Raw genomic sequence first — 12711 nt, forward strand, 5'->3', positions numbered from 1 at the left:
TAACACAGGTAAATAAAAACAGTTTCATCCCAATTGGTATTAATCAATTTACTTATAATTGTTGCAACAACCAACCCTGCATGCAAAGTTGTCAAAGATAGGAAGCATTCACACTTCATTTATCACTGCATGATAGGAGTATCTGCTGGTTTTTATCTGATATCCTCCCTATTTTCCTACAATAAAGAGAAAAAAACACCTTCCCGACCTCATCAAAACTTAGATATACAAAATCAGGTCCAGCCCATAGGTCTTAAGCAATTTAATTTTAAAATTGTTGCAGCAGCCAACCAACATGCATGATATTAATAACAGTATAAAACATTATCTAATAACCATATTGATGCATGTTATAGGAGATAAAATCCAATCGGAAAATGAAAAGGGGACTTTCCTTTCTTTGTGTTTCATCCAAACCCATGATTGTACTTGTGCTAAAGTGAAAATTTCCTCCACATCTAACTTAGCTTGGTTGAAGATAATCCTATTTTTGTGCTTCCATATACACTGAGCAACTGATACCCAAAGACCTTTCCATAACCTATTGCCCTCTTGATTAGAACATATGCCAGGAAATTGTTCAAAATGATGATTCAATACATTATAGTTCACCGAACTTACTCCCATCCAACTAGAGCACATGTTCCATACTTTAATTGATTATTCACATGAAACAAGGATATGTGAACATGTCTCTTCCTCTTTTCCACAAAACACACATAGTATATCCCCCAATATCACGCCCCTTCTTTGCAAATTCTGTTTTGTTGCTAATCTATCCGATAGTGCCGTCCACACAAAAAACTTAGTTGATGGCATGACCTTTAAATTCCAAACTAGTTCGAACACCTTCAAAACTCCCCTGTATTATGCTTTACTAACCTGTTGTAGGCTGATTTCACCGTGAATGTATATGACGGAGGATCGATCCAAATTCGTATATCCTCAACCTCTTATTGTAGTATCACTTGAGATATAATTGCCATGAAGTCCTCTACCATGCTTTTCTCCCATTCAAACCAATCTCTTCTCCAACTGAATTTCCACTCCCATCCTTCCATAGTCCAACTTCCACAACTAACAATATACTTGTCTTTGAGCTCTGAGTTATTATATAACCTCTCATATCTTGTTTTGAGTTGACCATTGGTTAACCACTCGTCCTCCCAAAATTTGATCTTCTCTCCAGAACCCACTTTCCAACCCAAATTCTGATTGAACCAATTGGCCCCTTGGTCAGAAAGACTAGCCTTGGCTAGATCACTCCACCATCTAGATGTATACCCTTTTCGATTTGGTGCATATGATATCGTCGTTCCCCATTGGCAATACTTTGATTCTAGAACATCCTTCCAGAGTCCAGACTCTTGAGATCCCAATCTCCATAGCCATTTTTCCAAGAGTGCCTTATTGAACAACTCAATGCGTCTAATACCTAGACCTCCCTCCTTTTTTGCCTTACAAATATTTTCCCAACTTGTCCAAGCGATTTTCCTCCCTTCCGCTCCCCAACCCCACAAGAAAGTTATTTGTAGTTTCGTTATCTCCTTGCACACTCCAATCGGTGCTTTGAAAAAGGATAGGAAGAAGAGTGGTATGGCACTGATGACAGATTTTAAAAGACATACTCTTCCTGCAAAAGACAGGTTCCTCCCTTTCCACACTGAAAGTTTCTTTTTAACCTTTAAAAGCACAGGCTCCCAAAACGAGCATCTAGATGGATTACCTCCTATAGGTAGGCCTAAATATGTAAAGGGTATATTCATTAGACTGTAATGAAGTATTTCCGAGTACACATTCATCTCATACCTACCTACCCCAATTGCACCAATTTTGCTCTTATGGTAATTGATTCTAAGACCAGAGCTTAATTCGAAACATCTCAAGATAGCCTTAATGCATATGAAATTCTGAACCTTAGATTCGCAGACGAAAAGGGTGTCGTCAGCGAATTGGAGTAAATTCATATCCACCTTTTTTCCCCCAACTTTAATTCCCGAGAGCAAATTTTTCCTTGTCGCTTCTTTTACTAGACCCGCTAATCCTTGTGCAACGATCAAAAACAGAAACGGTGTCATCGGATCCCCTTATCTAAGACCTGTAGAAGGCTTGAATTCCTTAGTCGAGCTACCATTTACTAAAACCGAAACAGTAGCAGATTCTAGGCAAGCTCTAATCCACTGGATCCATTTTTCACAGAACCCTAGTCTTCTCATAATGTAAAATAAGAACTCCCAACTGACCGAGTCGTATGCCTTCTCAAAATCAAGTTTCACTACCACCCCACTCTTCTTTCTTCTTCTCAACTCGTCTATAACCTCATTCACCACTAGGACGTTGTCTAATAATCCTCTATTAGACAAAAAAAGTTGATTGTGTCCCATCTACCACCTTCCCAATAACTTTTTTAAACCTATTAGCTAACAATTTGGTCAGAATCTTGTACACACAACCGACTAATGAAATGGGTCTGTATGCCCGAAGACGTCTTTGTTCCACCCTTTCAAGTCGTTCTTTAGCATTTTCAGTTTCTCCTTTAACACTAGGATTTCGTTTCCCTGGACCAAGTAATTCTCCCACTTACTTTTGACAAAAATTTCAAACTCCTTCTCTTCTTGCCAGATGTCTAGAAACCTGAAAGGTTTTGGCCCCCAATCCACCAAGTTTGATTTAAGCACCAGTGCACAGTGGTCAGAAATTTGTCTATCTAAAACATATTGCTTGCTTCCTGGCCAATGTTGTAACCAGTCAAAAGTGGTTAAAAATCTGTCCAGCCTACTCTTAGTTTTGCCATTGGGCCTATACCAAGTAAATTTTCTTCAAATATAGGGTAAATCCACCATCTACATACTATCAATGAAGTTGTTAAAACCTTGCATTTCTCGGTTAATACCGCTAAGACGATTTATCCCCCTTCGTTCCCTTTCATTTCTTACAAAATTGAAGTCTCCCAGAACACACCAAGAATTACATTGTTCCCTTTGTCTAATCTCTAATAAATCTGCCCACATTTGCCTTTTCACTTGCATAATACATGAAGAATACACATTTACAATAATAGCAGGGATATTTTTCTCCTTAGCAAGACCAATAAACTCAATGAACCATCTATCAATGATGTGTTTAGTACACTGTAAAAACTTTTTATGCCATATCGTTAGAATACCCTCTGCCCCATTTGATGGTTCACTATAAAGATAATCAATATCATTCTCCCCCCATAGTTGGCAACACTTATTTAAACTAAAACTTTCCATTCTTACTTCTTGCAAACATACCATTTTGACATCTTCCTTTCTAATGTAGTCCTTAACATACCTCCACTTCACAGAGTTCCCGAACCCTCCCACATTTAGTGTTAAAATTCTCATTAGAACCCCCGATGTTCCCCTTCTTCCCTTCGAGATTTGAGACTCCTATCCCTTACTTCCAATTCCTCTAAATTTAACATTACATTACCTTCTTCCCCACAAGACGCCCCTATCTTTTTACCCAATTCCCATAACCTAATCATTTCTAGACTACCTTTTTTTTATCCAAAATAAACGATTAGAGTTATTAATAGCCAAATCAGAAACAGAATTGCTAATTTGAGATAAAGCTGACCTTACATATTTTCGGTCTTCCCGCGTGTCGTTTTTGCTTGTGTCACCCACCCAGAAAACTCTTCTTTCAGATGTACCTGGAGAACAAATGGATAAGGAATCGTTGATTACCTTTGTTGAATTGGACGAACCATCCACAAGCGTTTGAGCCCCCCTTTCCCTTTGTTCGCCAAACGGTAGGAATGAATTTCTTATTCTGCCCGAATTCGACCCCAAATTGATGTTGCACTGCTTGTATTTATGCTCATCAGCGTTATCAACTTGTTGCCTAGGTAGTTGGTTAGCTTCCCTTTCACTTGTCTGAAGTAAAGAGTCCTCCACCCTCGAAATTGATATCCTTGGTTCGTGCTTCCCTGCGGCTTCCACCTCCTTCGACGATGTGGATAGCGAATTGGAAATTCCAACCCTTTGTTCTGACAAAAACGACGCGCATAACGTCGCCCTTTTCCTCTCCGCCGCGTCTCTGTGCGACTTGACAAGAGTCGCGGTTTTTTCTCCGTTTCTGGTTTTCAAAGATGGTTCCATGGTGGTCTGAATCTGACATGCTTGTTCTATTTCGCCCATAACGTGACTCCTTTCAGAGATAGGTGGGCTTCCAAGCACACCGTTCCGTAGAAACTCCTCCCTGCCTGCGGATGGGCCTTCAAAGAAATTAGGGTTTTGATCTCCACACCTCCCAACTCCCTTCACAGCATTTTTTTGACACTCCACGCTTTGGCCCAATTCAGCAGGCCCAAACCAGTTTGCCACGTCAGCCCTGGTTGTAACCGTTGGGGGTTCTGACCCTAAAATTTCCTTTCCTTTAGCTGTAGGTCGATTAGGTGTAGAGATAGGTCCAGTAGGTCTTGCCAAAAGCGGCTCGCAACACCTTGACGAAAAAATTGGTTCCGATCTGCGGCAGCTTTGTACCATGGGAGGAGGTTCTACCGACGAGTCTTCCTCTTCAACTTTGCTTTCCTCAAACTCCCTACATCCCGATCGGACTGATGCTCGGGACCCAATTGATTCCGCCTCTATATCGGCACTTCCACTTTCGTCGTCCCACTGGCATTGGCAGAGCTTATAATCTGGGATATTGCATTCTTCCTCCACCGATACCTGATACAGAACTTCATTGATTCTCACATAGCTTGTTAACTTTGCCTCACAACCCACTGATACTCTAATTTTAAACCTTGCGTATTCGAGCTCTTCAAGTGCTATTGTTGCTTCATCCACCTCAACCAGAGTTCCCAATAACGCTGCTATGTGTTTGAAGCAGTCGGAGTTCCATAACTTCAATGGTAGGCCCCTACACCTCACCCATACCAATTTGTCTACCGCTACAAATTGCTCTTCCCATGCTATGATTGTGTCAAATAATTCTTCGAACCACTCTTTATTATCCTCTATCGTTTCTTTGATTTTTGTGTCATTTTCCCTCTTCAGCAATACATGAAAACCACCCAGATATTTAACCTTTATATGACCGAATCCTCCCAAGATGAATCTTTCATTCAAACTTGAGACTTTACTTAAATCCGATACTCTCCCAATATAACACATCTTTAGCCATTCCCTGGTAGATTCTTCTGCTCTAAAGTGAATAGCGTTCAAGCTTGCCCTGTCATTGGATTGTGCTCTGTTTCTGTTTCCATACTTGATAGTGTTAGCATACGAATTACTACCTTTTGCCCTCCGCACTTGCTTGATCTCTTTCACTGTTTCTGTTGCCTTTTCTTTCAACTTAGCATTCCATTCTTTCTTTGTTTCGGCTGCCTTATTGTATTTTGGTTTGTTAGCCTTCATTTTCCAACTCCCAATCCATATTGTGTTCAGTTGATTCTCCAACGTCCTGACATCCTGCACACCCTAACAAAACCAAACGTTTGTTTCTTTATATTCAATCTGCTTGATATGAAAACATCACTCACCCTTCCCCATCTTCGAAATTTTTTCCATAAATCTGTTTCTTTGATATCAAAAGGGAAGTTAGAGAAGAAGAAAGGAGTCCCTCCTCTGTGTTCCATGAATCACAATTTTGCGACGTAAAAGAATGACACATGTAGTTCACATTCAACCATGATATTTAGACAAATGGATTAAGTTATGATGGAAACAAAGAGAAAAGAATGGTGAAACTACCGCAAGAGATGAATTATATAAATTAAGTACCAGTGTGAAAGTTTATAAAGATGAAAGCAAAAACTTTCCTACAAGACTATGATTACAACAAGGCTTAAAAGTGCAAAGGATTGTGCAGCTTATAAATAACCATCTTTATAAGTAACTTTTTCTAGAGTAAAATACAACTTTGGGTGCAGTTTTTTTAACATTTGTGTGGGTCGAATATGGATCTGCAGTGTTAAATTATCATGCAGCAATGACTAGGAATGTACCAATCACGGGTTAAAATTGTTAGGTAGAAAATTAGGAATTTGTTGTTTTGCTGCAGGTATGTTGGTGATGTAGCAACACTACTAGTGCAGCTTGGACTATTTTATTGTGGAAACCTTTACCATGGTGAAAGTATTTTGATCTTATATCTCTGAAGTATAGCGTTGTAATTATTTTTATTTTTGTTGATAAAAAAACAACAATATGAAGGCTTAACTTAATATAATTTTTCCTTACAGATTCTCATTTTAGATGTATTTATGAAATGAATATAAAATATTATAGTTAACAGATTTTATGGAGAACCAGATGAACTAATTATCATTTATCGCGTAAGATGATGATGTGAGATAATTTTCGTTTAACTAATGGTAAAATAAATAGGAATAATAGAAATGAGAACATAGTATAATCATGAAAAAAATGGATATGAAATAGCTGATATTTCGGAGTACAGGTCACTAATGAGAGAAAGGTATCTAGTAGGATTTTTAATAGGAAAAAGGGAGATTTTTTACATCAAAATGATATTACTCTATTGACTTATTTTTCACATAAAAAAAATGGACGTGATTTCAAACACGGCCTACAGCTATAAGAAATCCCTAAATTATGAAAACATAGCAGCAATGACTTTAGGAAAACAGAGAAACAAAGAAAAAAAAAAGTCGATTAGCTTTCACATATTTCCATGAAATGGCGATGTACTTTGCGTGGACCAAATCCACGGAAATTCGACACAAAATATTTTTCATATGAGCTGTCCGACGCATAATGAACGGAAAAATGTAACGCATGGACCGTAGCCGACATATAATATATTTTAATATTTAAATTGTTAAAATTTATTGATTTTAAATATATTTTATGTATAATATGGTAATAAATATTTTTTTTAATAATTTATTTTATTTAAATTTTTTTAATATTATAATAGTTTTTTAATTTTAATGATTTTGATATATTAGTTAAATTAAATTTTTTAATATGACTAAGTGTTTGATTTAGATTATTTAAATAATTTATCTTAAAAAGTTTAAAAAGAATCGAAAAATGTTGACTAATAATAATTAAGTAAAAAGAAAAAATGTATTTAAATTTTATAAATGTTATATAAAATACTTTAATTCTTTAAAAAAAATTATTTTAATTTAATTTATGATATTATAATAAGTATTTAATATTTGATATAAATTAGTTAAATTAAATTTATTAAATTGATTAAGTGATTTATTTTAAAATTATTTAAAGAAATTATCTTATAAAGTTTATAAAGAATTGAAAGATGTAGAAAAATATAATTGAGTAAAAAGAAATACATACTTAAAATTTGTAAATATTATATAAAATATACATAAATTTAGGAATATGAAATAATTAAGTAAAATTTAATGGATGTATTTAAAATAGATAATTAATTTATCTTAAAATCTAAAAATAAACTTGTGTTGTCCCATGACTTTCAGTAGGATTAAAGTCATGGGCCTAATTATTCACATGTCATGCATGCAACTTTCTCTAGAAACCCTTCACTCATGGGCCTTGGTGTCTCCAGGTAATACTTACTTGTGATAGACCCGAATGTACTATACACCCCCATGCATGGACCCTCTCGTGACTTAGGTCTTTCTGGTATCTAGGTTTTATCTCATATTATTTTGGGGGCCCGCTTACGTGGCCCATAAGTCGACCAGACCACGAATGTCCGATGTCAACGTCTGATGTCGATCACTGATACCGATGTTTGAGGTTTGGCCAATACATTATCTTCTCACGGGTGGTGTATTCATAAGTTTCTTCTAATAGATTGCTAGGGGCTAGGGATATAGGATTTTGTAATCCATCATATAGAGAATCTAAAAACAAGAAAAGCAAACAAACGGACACAGGTAAATAATTAGATAAAAGAAGTGCATGTGATTCGAAAAAGGGAACAACGAAGCAAAAATAGAGACAATAATCACAATCGCACGAAATGTAAACAGTCACAGCGCAGTTGATATGAGCAGACTAAAAGCGTTAAAATGATGTTGTCGAGCATTCATGAGTTAAAGGACGTACCTTGATTCGGTTGATGAGCTGGGGTGAGGAGGTCTATCTGGGTTGAAGGAGAAGGAACAGAGCGTTCGAAGAGAGGCACAAAGTCTTAGAAAGGGAAATGAAATAGTAAAAAATGATTTGAGTTTTCAAAGTATTAACGTATGAGGGAAGCGCAAGCGGTAACGCTTTCCAGCCGTTGATGATGGCCACGTGTACGCTCGTGGTGGAGTGTGGTGAGATGTCACCTCAAGACAGTGTGCGCGCCGCGCTACTCATAGAACACATAGGTCACCATGGACGAGCAGTTAGTCTCTTCACTGAAACAAGTTCAGCTTGAGCCTGGGCGCTGTGTATTGAACTAGAGCCTGTAGACCTCAATGCTCGGTGGTCGGACATCCGTGTTTGCGTTAAACAGGTTCGGTCGTCGGGTCGAGTTGATGGGCCACATGAGTGGGCACCAGGTATGTGTGAATTCACTCCCATCCATATACTTAATGTTATCCTTCGCATGTAAGACCTGGTCGGTCAGCAAAGAGTGTTAATGGGCCTAGGGGTGCGTTTAGTGCATTCGGGTCCAGTACAAGTAAAACATTCGCTATAAGCCAAAGCCCATGTGTGCTAGGGCACAATGAGTAGGCTGCACGTATGATACGTAGCGCCTCGCCGAAGGTGTCTACTTGAATCAGATTGGACCCCTGATGCTGGTACATGAGTTGGTACCCTAGTGGTTATTCTGTTAAGATTTGATGCACTCCAGTGAAGGAAAGATTTTGTTCAGCTGCGGCGCTAAGAGAGTGTGCCCTAAATAGAATATCTTTCGTACGCATAAGCTTTCAGTAGAGATAAGACTATCGTGATAGAAAGTTGTTACAAGAGGTAGGCTATAAAAGGGATTTGAGATCTCAAGTAAATGTACACTGTTTCTAATACTGAAACTAGTTACTTCTGGTTTTTTATAAGCCTTGTACTGACTTGATCGTCAGAGTGTAATCAACAGGTAGGGCCCCATCTGATATGATTCCACTAGCCAAATAGAGATGATTCTTTGACATTCTATGGAATCAACTTGAGTTGGAGATAGCTTAGGCACTTTTAATAGAATTGGATCAATGTTCTATGTTTCAAGAACTCACCAAAACTTGCACCAAACACCAAACTCATATGGAAGATCCATCTATTGCCAATTGAACCGATTAAATTGTGTATAATAGCAAAAGGACCGAATAGAAAGCTACAATACTGAAATTAAACCGAGCAAAATGCAAGAAATGAAGAAGAAACAAATAGAAACAGCCAAGGATAAGATGAACCAAAGCAAATTCAGAAACAAGCTAAAATACCGAATGAAAATGCTAGAAAAGTAAACTAAGACATGTTTTAGCTTCAAATGAACTAGAAGATGAAAGAAAGAATAACTTATGGAGATGAAGGACTTGGTTTGGTGATCACGCCACTTGGATGGTGAAGGCTCCAAGATAAGTGAGCTAGTGCCGCCACTTGAGAGAACCAAATGCACTCAAGCTAAGATAAGGTGAAGGAGAAGACAAGTTCTCACAATTCTCTCTCAAATTGAGTAGAGTTTCTCTATCACCAATTTCAATTCTGCATTTTACAAGAGCCCACACCTCTATTTATAGTGTGAGGGTGCTGGAAAATAGGTGGGAAAATTCAAATAAAACTTATTTGAAATTCCCACCAAAAAAAAGTCACATGGGAGGTGTGACCTTTTTCTACTATGACACCTCCTAAAAACTACACCTACACCTACTCTCCTAAGTCACATGGATAATGTGACTTTATTTTACATTTTCACACTTCTTTATTTAATATCCACACCTCCTACAACTATACAAGAGTAATTCAAATGATGCTCTTTTATTTAATGCTTGGCCTTGCCCCTCATGGGATGGACTTGGGCTTTTTGGGCTTTGGCCTTCTTGGGCTTGGGCTTGGGCTTGGGCTTTGGGCTGGGGCCTCATCTTTATTTTATGTCTTCTTTTTTTAATTTTGAGAAGACTAGAAGGAAGAACTTCAAATGTGAAGGCGAATGTCCTCTTCCTTCATTAATAAAAGCCTCCTTTATTTGATTCTCATCACACTCCTCGAGTTGGAGAGAATTCGTCCACGAATTCTGAATCCCTGCATATAACAAAGTCAGCTTATTTTTACAATTAAAAGTGGAAGAAAAAGGCAAACATGACTTAGCATTTGTAAACAATGGGATTGCAGAAAAGGAGGTTCTATAAATCGACCAAGTTGGAAAAATTTGTTTGGGAATGATGATATCTTTTGAAAAAAGACCTCTTAAATGGTGACAACCATTAGAAGGTATGAACAAATCATCCCTAACATTGTTTAACCAAGATGGTGGTGAAGTAAGAACCTTTGGTAATGAAAAAGATAAGGAAGGAAAACACCTTGGATGTGGAAGGATAAGACCCATGTCAACTTGGCCTTCTTTGTCTTTTTCATTTTTACTTGTGGTAGGTGGGTGAGTTAGGTCTTGTTTTACCTTGTTTATTTTTAAGATTTGCTTTTGTGGACAATGAAGAGCTATGTGCCCAAAACCTAAACATTTAAAACATTTGATATTTGAAGTTTTGGTAGGTGACTTAGGAGTAGAAGGATTTGTAGTATAAACATTTTTTGGAAACATGGTTTTTTTGGAAAAATTGGAAGGAGAATTTTGAGTAGAAATTTTGTTGGCGTCCTTCCTAAAAGAGTTGTAGAAATCTTCATCATGAGTATTTTTGAAAGTTGTTTTCAAAAGATAGGATTTCACCTTGATGGCTTGGCGAAACACTTTCTTTAAAGAAGAGTACTCATTTAATTCTACAATTTCTCTGATATCTCTTCTCAAACCACGTACAAACCATTTAATCTTTGACTCTTCATTAGCATGCATATTCATTTTAGTTAAAGTTGTTTCAAAATCTTTAAAGTATTCATCTACCATCCTATGTCCTTGAGGAAGCCTTTGGAACTTCAACAAGTGTTCCTTCCTAGAAGGGGGAACAAACCTCGCGCGCATACACTCTTTCAAAGCATTCCAAGAAACCATGGGAGGTTTCTTGCGATATATAATGTCCATTACAATTTTATGCCACCATTCTTTGGCATAGCCCAAAAAGGATAAAGAAGCTAAACTAAGTTTTTGGTCATCTTGGACCTTATACACATGAAAATAATGGTCAACCTTAGTCTCCCATTCTAAATACACATTAGGATCACTATCACCATTAAAACTAGGGACTTGTCCACAAGAAATGTTGAACACTTGGTGATATCTTTGGTCACGGTTATAGCACTATTCATGAGAATGATGGTGATGCTTCCTTCTTCTATGTTCCTCTTCACGTCCATGATCATTGGAAGAGCCTCTAGATGAAGGTCTATGAGAATGCCGTGAACCATGGTGAGAATGAGAAGGTCTAGCTTGCTGCACGTCCATTCTTTGCAATTGTGCCTCCAACCGTCTAATAGTGCAGTGAGCTTCTTGTAATTCCCCAAGAACAGAAGCTTTACTAGGCGAACGCTGTTTGCAAGACTCACCACTGGAATATGAAGCCATTTGTAAAAGAAAACAGCAAACAACAAAACAACAAACAAAGTTAAGAAAACAAAGTTAGCAAAATAAATTGGAACCAAACTGCCGAAGTGAAGTGTCACTTAAAATCACTCTCAAAGAAAGAATACACTCTGCACCAAGCTGATCTTGAGGCCTTGAGTAATCTCAAATGAAATATGTCAAAGCAAGAGCACACAATCTTCAAAGCACTTCACCACAAAAACCAATGAATAATGAAAGACAAGCAAGAAAAGGTATAAGCAAGAAAAGGCTATAACAAAAGGAATACTAGATGTATGACAAACTCAAAGAGTAAAGAATAAAAGACAAGCAAGAAAATAAGGTACTCAATGAAAAAAAAGGCACACAAAAGATACCTAAAGAAAAGCACTAGAGTAGATGAAGAAAACAAAAACAGAGCTACTGAAAAATATTTTTATGCAAACTGTGCTTGATGCTTACAGATTTAACTGGAACGATATAAAAAGAACTGGATTATGAAATTTTAACCACAGAAACTTCAAGATCTTAGCTCAACAATGGCACTGGAATTACTCAAAAACAGTAAGCCAATTAATTGAGATAAATTTTCTAAAATCGCTGCCAGATTACCATATTTTTTTCAGCAGAATTGCACACTTTTTGTATTTTATTTATCATTTTTTTTGTACTTTGAATTTTTGAGTACTTCTTTTTTCTACTCTTTTATAACACTTTAAAGAAGACAAATCAAGAATTTTAGAAATTTCCAGTGATTAAATCAATTTCAATAAATCGAAACAGTAAGCACGTTTTCAGAAAAACAGAGGAATCCTAACAGGAATGAAAAACAGAATTAAGAACTAGCAAAGACATAATGGAAATGATGTATAAGAACTTGTATAGATCTAAAATACAAGTATGAACTCAATACTAAAACAGAAAATGCACAAAGGATCAAGAATTAAACTCAGAAACTGTATTACACCAAAGCAAGAAACAAAAAAATTCAATAAAAGTACTACAAGAAGTGATGACATTCTTGGAAAAACATGACTATGACAAAACTTCTATGGCTTCAAAAAGGAAAAGACACAAACACATGATAGGCACAATTAAGAAAACAGCAATAAAACTCAAAAT

This window comes from Phaseolus vulgaris, chromosome 11 (genome assembly GCF_000499845.2).
Source record: "Phaseolus vulgaris cultivar G19833 chromosome 11, P. vulgaris v2.0, whole genome shotgun sequence".
Taxonomy (NCBI): domain Eukaryota; kingdom Viridiplantae; phylum Streptophyta; class Magnoliopsida; order Fabales; family Fabaceae; genus Phaseolus; species Phaseolus vulgaris.